Genomic DNA, 9679 nt, shown 5'->3' with positions numbered 1-9679 from the left:
GCCACATCAGCATGTTGGATGGAGGAAATTAACGGAGGGGGTAATTGACTAACGTTTAACAATTTCAGGGGGGTAATTGATGTTTCGTTAACTACAGGGAGTAATTGATGAAGCTTGCAATTTCGGGGGTTCTTTGACTATTTACTCTTTATTTAACACTATTGTGTAAATAAACTCGAATAAGACAACTAAAGTGGACGAGGGAGTACTTTCTTCTCATGTTTCCGATCGACGGACCACCACCACTATAGAGAGACTCCATTTCCATCATCTCCTCTACAAAACTCAAATAAAATTCGTGATCGGACTAAGCTTCTTCCTTTTCCTCACGCCATCGCTACACGCAAAGATGGATGTCAATTTTCACTCTTTTTTTTTTTTCTATTCCATTTTTTCTGATTCTAATTTACTCTCTTGGATTATGTTTCGATTAGTATACTGATTTCTCAGATAAATTAGAGCACACATATGAAAAAAGAATGCAAATTTTAATCTGGGTCTGAACTATGTAGCCAACAACTACCCTAAGCTTTGAGACCCAAAACCACAAAGGTAATTTTATAATCCTTGAAACACACGCATATTGCGAGGTGCCGGGTTGGAACCCGGGTGAAGGTCTCCAACCTAATATCTGCATTTCCCAGTTGAGTTAGGTCTTACGTCTTACGGACCAATTTATAAAGTTCCATTTAAGGGTTGGTGCTTGCTGCGTTTTAGAGAATGGCGGCAGCTTTAATTTCTCGCGCTTCGCGGAGGTTTCTCAAGCCTAGTCTCCTTTCTTCTGGCTTCTCACCTTCAATTTTCAACCCCTTGATTTCCTCTCAACAATGTGTAGACCGATACCCCGGTCCTAATGTTTCAGTCAGTCCATTCAAGCCATCCCAATTTGGGGTTTATAATCTTGAATTTTGTAAAAGTGTTGGGTCACTCTCAAATTTCCAACTTGTTGCGCACGTCTCTACGTCGCCTTCGAGATTAGGACAGGATAAGGAAAACAAGAATGAGAGTAGTTGCAAGCAATGCGAGTAGTGGAGGGGACATCTCCTGGGTTGACTTGTACTTGCCTAGGTTTGTTCAGCCTTATGCTCGGCTTGCTCGCCTCGATAAACCAATTGGGACATGGCTTCTTCTATGGCCTTGTGTGTGGTAAGAGTTTATTTTTTATTTTTTATACATATTTATGGGTGAATGATTTCACTATGACAAAAACATACAGAACTTAACAACTTTATTGATATGGAAATGATTAGTGATTGAAATATGTTGCAGATAGTAGCTAAGTTTACACCTTTTCATATATGTATACAGCATAAATATGAAGTTAAAAGCAATATACTTTTTTCCTATAACAGGGGAGGGGGTATATACTGTCAGTATAAATGCTTCGTTTTAAGCCTCTTCTCTCTTTCCATGTCATAGGTCAATCACCTTGGCTGCACCCCCAGGGCATCTTCCCGATTTTAAAATGTTGGCTCTGTTTGGATGTGGGACTTTTCTTTTGAGAGGTGCTGGGTGTACTATTAATGATCTCATTGATCGGGATATTGATACAAAGGTAAATGCCATTGCTTTTTCTTGGTTGCGTATTGTTTTGGCAATAAGAGATACCTAGATAGTAGTATTTTTTTAACCTTCAAAGAGCCTAATAGACATTTGTTTTTTCAACACCCCCCCCCTCAAAAACTTTTGCAAAAAAAAGTACCATATAAGCATGGCTAGTAGCTACTAAATATGATGAAAGCCAAGTATTGGTCTAACTAAACATTTTCCACCCATCAGAATAGCATTGGAGACTTTGGTTGCTGTCCTTTTTGTGTTTATCGTTATTCCTATGATGTCACATTGCGAGCTTGTTTTAATAGCAACACTTTGTGTTTGTTGAGCAGATGATTGCATATTTTTCCCTCTTTGTTTTTTAGGTGATCTTACATTTCAAATTCTGACTATTTTTTTATATAATCTAATATTGCAGGTAGAACGTACAAAGTTGAGACCTGTGGCAAGTGGTCTTTTGACACCATTTCAAGGACTTTATTTTCTAGGATTTCAACTGCTTTTGGGTCTTGGTATTCTTCTACAACTGAATAACTATAGGTTAGTGTTAATGTTGTCTGCCAAGTATATGGTTAATGACTTACTGTGTTATATTGGGGCTTTAGACTGTTAAATTTACATCATCTCAATCAGTTATCAAACATGGCACCTATGATCTGTGTTCTATGTCCTTGACTATGGTAGTGTGGCCCTGATTGACAAAGTTGAAAGCTCAAAATCCTTTTCTTAAGATTAAATATTGTATAGATTGTTTGAAACAAATGAACCAAAATTCTTCCCCAGAATAGTCCTTTAAAATATTAAAAATTGAAGGAAATTATGTTAAAATTATAAGTGCAGAATATGAGGAAGGCTAATGTCCATTAAACTTTTGACGTATAGAGTAGATGATAAAAGTGACTTCTTTGTTACATAGTCTTACACAGCTGCCTCTTCTGCATGTTAGCCTTATCTACCGTCAAATTTGATTAAATTGTTTGATAAGAAAGCAATATTGTGTGGAAAACAAGGAAAGTACAATATTGCTATATCCACTACCAAGTATTACATGTCCTGCAAAACATTTTTTTGTTCTGCACAAAGATTGATCAGTTTTGTTTAAGGTATTTTCATGTTGACATATATTTGATATTTTAAAAAATTGTAGGAGTGACATGATAGATAATCTTATAAAATTTTAATCACCCTTTTCATCGATTTCAGAAACATTTTATAATTTCTTTAATCTAGAAATAGAAAACATGACTTCCCCTCCATTTTTTCACCAAAACCCAACTCCCAAACATGCACTAAGTAGTTTAGCTTCAAATTGCTTGCAAGTGCCATAATCTGCATACTTGTTTATACATGTTATCATTAAATCATATGCAGTCATGATTAAGTCAAAATAAAGTATGAAATGTGATTTATGCTCATGTGTTAAATATTGTTTGGTTTGTCTTTTTTGGCAGCCGTGTTTTGGGTGCCTCATCGTTGCTGCTCGTCTTTTCATATCCCTTGATGAAGAGGTTTACATTTTGGGTAATGAATTTTCTCATTTCTAGTTTCTTCTGCAAATTTATTTTACTTCTTATTTCTTAGTTACTGTCTTTGAAATATGATCTCATTTATACCGCACTCTTTTACTATATTGGTTAGCCTCAAGCATTTCTTGGCCTGACCTTTAATTGGGGGGCACTGTTGGGATGGACAGCAGTTAAAGGAAATCTGGATCCATCTATTGTGCTGCCACTTTACGCCTCTGGAGTTTGTTGACACGATCCCTATGATTTTGCTTCTCTGTCCTACCTTTTGTTTGCTGCATGATCCCGGAGATACTGCTTAGTTTCCAGTATCCTCTACAAGAATCTTGTGGTTAAAGTAACTTATCTTATGCATTCAGGATAAAGATGACGACTTGAAAGTGGGAGTTAAATCAACAGCTTTACGCTTCGGTGATTCAACAAAGGAGTGGCTTACTGGGTTTGGGATTGCAAGCCTTAGTGGTCTTGCTCTCAGTGGACTTAATGCTGAACTAGGTGAACTTTATTCTGCTCTCTTTTTCACGAGGTTAAATAATTGTTTTCTGTGTCCTGATTCATATGATTGGAGCAGGGTGGCCATATTATGCATTTCTCGGAGTTGCGTCTGGACATTTAGGCTGGCAAATATGGACAGTTGACCTTTCTTCTCGTTCTGATTGCAATAGGAAGTAAGTTTGATAGAGATCAGAATTATAGAGAAGAGGCTTTTGCAAGTAAACTTGCAATTTTCATTGATTTAGGAAAGGAAATACAATCTGCAATCTATCAGAGCAGTTTGCTCTCTCAGAAGATAACTTCTTCTGGCCAAGTAACTTCCTAATAACTTCCAACTTAAAAAAAATAAAACAACAAACAACAAACTTAAATACAATCCACAACCACAACCAATAACTAACTATTTGAAATTCAAACTAACACACTAATATTATATTACTTATTTATTTTTATTTTTGTTTCTCCTTTGATAAACCCTCCAAATGACGGGTTTACCCTTCTCTTTAGTCTGTGCGCTATCATTGCCGCCTCCAAGAGAAACAGCCTTGTCCTCAAGGCTGAAGGAAGGAAATTGAGCAGAGATGAAGTCTTGATCTTCCCAGGTAGCTTCCTCAATAGGTTTGTTCTTCCAATGGATAAGAACTTGAGAAATAGATATGCCATGTCGGACCACTGTTCTTTGTTCTAAAGCTGTCTCTGGTTCCCACACAGAATCTTCACTAACCTCCAAACTAGCAGGGAGAGTTAAATTAACCACAGCATCACCAACAGCTTTCTTAAGTAAGGAAACATGGAAAACAGGATGGATTCGAGATGTAGGAGGTAACTCCAACCTGTAAGCAACAGCCCCAACACGTTCAATGACCTTAAACGGACCAAAATACCTCGGAGACAACTTGGGACAGATTCTAGCTGCAACAGATTGTTGCACATGAGGTCTCAGCTTCAAGAAAACCACATCACCAACGTCAAAAGAACGTTCTTTACGATGTCTATCTGCCTGTGTCTTCATCCGATCACTAGCACGTGATAGATGATGCTTCAGTTGTCGCAAGCATTCATCACGATCAGCCAAGTCTCGTTGAACAGCTTCCACTTTAACTTCACCTGGTAAATAATTAGTAATAACCGGAGGGGAACGACCATACACCACTTCAAATGGAGTTGTATCTGTAGAAGCATGAAAAGTAGTATTGTACCAATATTCCGCCCAAGGAAGCCACATTGCCCAAGTCTTTGGTTGATCAGCAATAAAACAGCGAAGAAAAGTCTCTAAGCAACGGTTAACTACTTCTGTTTGACCATCAGTTTGAGGATGGTATGCAGTGCTTAGCTTCAAATATGTACCTTGTTGTTTAAAGAGTTCCTGCCAGAAATTACTAACAAAAATGGGATCTCTGTCGCTCACAATAGATTCCGGAATTCCATGAAGTCGGACCACTTCTTTGGTGAAAGTTTCAGCCAAAGATCTTGCAGAATAGGGACGCTTTAGAAGGATGAAATGGGCATATTTTGACAACCTGTCTACCACTACAAAAATAGCTTCGAACCCTTTAGATTTTGGAAGGCCAGTAATGAAGTCCATGGAAATATCTGCCCAAATTTGATTTGGTATTGGAAGTGGCTGAAGTAGACCACCGGGTGTTGAAGTTGCATACTTGTTGCATTGACAGACATTACAGTTTTGCACAAAGGTTTGGATATCCTTTTTCATACCCTTCCAATACAAATTAGCAGCCAAATGACGATAAGTGCGATAAAACCCGGAATGTCCACCTTGAGGAGTGCTGTGAAATTCCTTGAGAATGATAGGAACGAATGTAGATGAAGCTGACATAACTAATCTGTTCTGATACAAAAGAACCCCATTTTGAAGTACAAACCCAGATTTTGTTGTTTCTCCCTTTTTTAAGGCTGAAATGATTGCTTGTAATGTTGGATCCTGCTGCACTTCTTCATGGACAGTTTTAAAATCTAGCCATTCAGGACGGAAAATCATAGAATTAAGTGCTAACCTGTCATCTGAATCGGTAAGGGTAACCATGGAATTGTTTGGGGAAACATCAAACTGACGGGACAAAGCATCAGCACCCTTGTTCTCAAGACCAGGTTTATAGACTACATCAAATTGATACCCTAAAAGCTTCGCCACCCAATTTTGCTGATCCATTGTGGTTACACGTTGTTGCATTAATTGCTTCAAACTCTTTTGATCTGTACACACCGTGAATTTGCTCCCTATTAGATATGGACGCCAATGTTGGATTGCGAGAACCATGGGCGATTACACCCCCCAGCTAGGCTGGGCTATAGCCCAGGCTCAGCCACTGCTATACATATATATCCATATATATGTTTGCTTGTTCCGAAACATACCATTCCAATATTAGCAAAGAAACTTGTTCATATCCATATACGAGTCACGGCAAGTTAATTTATTCATATCTTTACCAACCAAGCCAATTAATTACCATAGTTGAAGATAGGCATAAATTGATCTTAATTATTGTACACATTTCACCATTCTTTTTCTTTGTACATGTAATTTTTATTTTCTAATAAAATATTATTTTATATATTCACATTTATGGGTGATGAATTCAAGTTTAAGAATTGGATTTATAAATAATAATGATTATAATGAAATCTCAACCCAATTTATTATATTGGAAGAGTGTTTGAGGTATTGGCAATTCATATACATGAATTGCATTAAAAAAATTATTTTTGTCACATAAGCCGTTGTTAGTTTTTATTGGTTTGCCTAATTGCAGATTCCCTTAGTCTGTTGTTGTTTGCTCTCGCATTTTTCCGTTTGTTTTTTTTTTCTTTGAGGGTTTTGGCCTAGACCCCCTCTTCTTGTATATATTTTTCCCTTTTTTTAACAAAATTTTAGGGTGTGTTTGGATTGAGGGTTTGGGAGGGGAAGAGAGGGGAGGGCTCACTTTTATTTTTTAAATTACGAACAATGTAAAATGTTTTTTTAAAATAAATTAAGTGTTTTTGAAGTATTATAAGATTATTTATCATGTTGTTAATTCATTTTTCTAAAAATCATTTTATAATGTCCGTAATTTAAAAAAGAAAAGTAAGCCCTCCTCTCCCTTTCTCTCATAAACCCTCAATCCAAACACGCCCAGGTTTGGCGGCATAGAACGGAGGTTTCACGGGGTGCCAACCTAGTTGTGATAAATTTTTTGCCCAGGCTCTGTAAAATTCCTGGCTCCGCCACTGGCGAGAACCACAACCATTAATTCTTTTTCATATGCAGATTTGTTCAAATTACGATCACTGAGTCCCTTGCTGAAAAACGCAATAGGCTTCTTATCTTGTATTAAGATCGCACCCAACCCGTTACCGGACGCATCACTCTCAATGAAAAATTCTTTGGTGAAGTCTGGCAATGCTAATACTGGGGCTGAAGTGACCTTGTGCTTCAGTTCCTCGAAAGCTGCTTGTTCCTTGACTCCCCACTTAAAACCTTCTTTCTTAGTTAAATCGGTCAACGGTCTTGCAATCTTACCATAGTCACGGATGAACTTTCTGTAGTACCCAGTCAGACCAAGAAATCCTCTGACACCCTTGACATTATTTGGCACAGGCCATTCTAACACACTGCTGATTTTGGATGGATCCATAGAGACCCCTTCATGAGAAATCACGTGACCCAAATACTCAACCGACAATCTGCCAAATGAACATTTCTTTTTATTGGCAACCAATTGTTGTTCAGCCAGCACAGTTAAAACCGAATTCAAATGTCGAATATGGTCTTGCCAAGTCTTACTATACACCAAAATGTCGTCAAAAAATACTAAAACATACCTCCGCAACATTGGTTTGAAGACTTTATTCATTAATGCTTGAAAGGTGGATGGAGCATTCGTTAAACCAAAAGGCATCACCAAGAATTCATAATGCCCCTCGTGAGTTCGGAAAGCTGTTTTATGAATGTCTTCTTGTCGCATTCGTACTTGGTGGTAACCGGACTTCAGATGTCATTTGGAGGGTTTATCAAAGGAGAAACAAAAATAAAAATAAATAAGTAATATAATATTAGTGTGTTAGTTTGAATTTCAAATAGTTAGTTATTGGTTGTGGTTGTGGATTGTATTTAAGTTTGTTGTTTGTTGTTTTATTTTTTTTAAGTTGGAAGTTATTAGGAAGTTACTTGGCCAGAAGAAGTTATCTTCTGAGAGAGCAAACTGCTCTGATAGATTGCAGATTGTATTTCCTTTCCTAAATCAATGAAAATTGCAAGTTTACTTGCAAAAGAAAAAAAAATAAAACAACAAACAACAAACTTAAATACAATCCACAACCACAACCAATAACTAACTATTTGAAATTCAAACTAACACACTAATATTATATTACTTATTTATTTTTATTTTTGTTTCTCCTTTGATAAACCCTCCAAATGACGGGTTTACCCTTCTCTTTAGTCTGTGCGCTATCAAAGTTTGTGAAAATATTTCCATAAATTTATGATTTAGTTATCCTGAGGTCCATCTTTTGAAAGGGTATCAAATCTTTTGTATTTTGGCTTGAACATTTATCACAGCTTCAGTATATTTTTATTTAACGGTCAATACCACAGAAAAGCAATTATGAGATTATCTTAAACTTTTTAAAATTTCATTAGAAGTTTTTTCAAAGACTAAATTTTATAGATTCGCTATTTGCTACAAACACTAGATGTTATATTTACTGCTTTATTTCCTCAAACATCAACATATAAAAACCCCCTGCATACTTCAGTCATTGATCAATTTTTCTGTTAATTACTTTTCAAGTGTTTTTATTGTTGAATCACACTTTGTTGCAGAAATTTCGGACGTATTTCAATTAGCTTATGATATGATGTTTCATTCAGTTCTCTCCATTTTAACTACGACATATGACCTTTTTTTTTAAAAAAAAAACTGCGACCTGACCTCTTTTCTTTTCTCCTCCAGATTTGTATCAAATAAGTGGTATGGAGCTATCATATTTGGTGGAATCCTGGCTGGACGACTTTCATCATAGGGTAAAGTTGGCTTTATATTTATATATAGTAACAAAAATAATGAAGGGTCCCTTGGAAACTGTGTGCCATATTGAATGTTGTTTGTATTTTTGTAATTATATTGGACTTGAAGGTAACCGAACAATGACAATTTGTTTTTAGGTTCAACTAGTTAAGTAACTTGATTAACTTGTTATTCATTATTTTCTTCTGATGCCAACATCTGATTATGCAGATGGCACTATCAGCTCACATAAATGAGTTAAAAGAAGTATAGACTTTTTTGATAGCACATGAAACTTGTACATTGTAGCTCCATAATCTCAAGGTTGTGACCAAGAAATTGATGGTCAAGAAACTTTCACTGTTTGATTTATGGAAACAAGCGTGATGCCAAAGTGCAGTAGCATTTGCATTTCCAAGTTTCAAGCTGAGGAGTGATTGGTGTAGTCCACTTGTGTATGTATTGACGGGCGACAGTGTTAGTCCACTCATGTTTGGATGAGTGAAAAGGGTATCATATTTGTTATATGATGACTTTCATTGATTGATTATATCGCAAGTAGATGATGGTATTTATCATGAAAGAAAAGTCAGAAACATTGAAAAACTTGAGACATAACATTTGAAGAACAATTTGAATACTGAAGTCGAAATAAAGATCTATTTCTTTGCATTGACATTAGAAAAAAGTTTACATTCTCTTCTTAAACATGTCTATGCATTTTTTTTTTTTTTTGGGTACATGTGTCTATGCATTTTATATTCCTGAGATAAAACCTTCCCCAATATTACCAAACAATTTTGTGAAGCATGTTGCATGCTAATAATGTGCTAATTAATAAATATATTTTATTAAATGATACTAATTTTACCATTTAAATCAATTTGACTAATCATTTCTTTAAGAATAATGCAAAATTGAAAAACGACTATTAAAATGAGACGGAGCGAGTGCGGAAGTGGTAGTATATAGACTTAAACGATAATGTGCAATTATGTAAGGTGGTCAATTAAATGCAAGTTATCATAAATGTGTTTGAGTTGAGGAAAAATGTTGAAGCAGGTAAAGAAAGTGAGGTATGAAAGAGTGGTTTTG

General features: G+C 36.0%; 1 pseudogene across 1 annotated transcript; it reads left to right on the top strand.

Moving 5' to 3' along the window:
* The first annotated feature begins 544 nt into the window (after positions 1-544).
* Positions 545-9162, top strand: LOC146942852 (4-hydroxybenzoate polyprenyltransferase, mitochondrial-like; annotated as a pseudogene). The gene is made up of 9 exons (XR_015032881.1): positions 545-1146; positions 1420-1555; positions 1973-2094; positions 3006-3075; positions 3193-3354; positions 3416-3572; positions 3649-3745; positions 8531-8601; positions 8816-9162. The product of XR_015032881.1 is annotated as a 4-hydroxybenzoate polyprenyltransferase, mitochondrial-like (transcript).
* The last annotated feature ends 517 nt before the right edge of the window (positions 9163-9679 follow it).

This window comes from Medicago sativa, chromosome 3 (assembly GCF_051527215.1).
Source record: "Medicago sativa cultivar Bolivia chromosome 3, Bolivia_mono, whole genome shotgun sequence".
NCBI lineage: Eukaryota > Viridiplantae > Streptophyta > Magnoliopsida > Fabales > Fabaceae > Medicago > Medicago sativa.
This window is presented reverse-complemented; position numbering and strand designations above follow the sequence as displayed.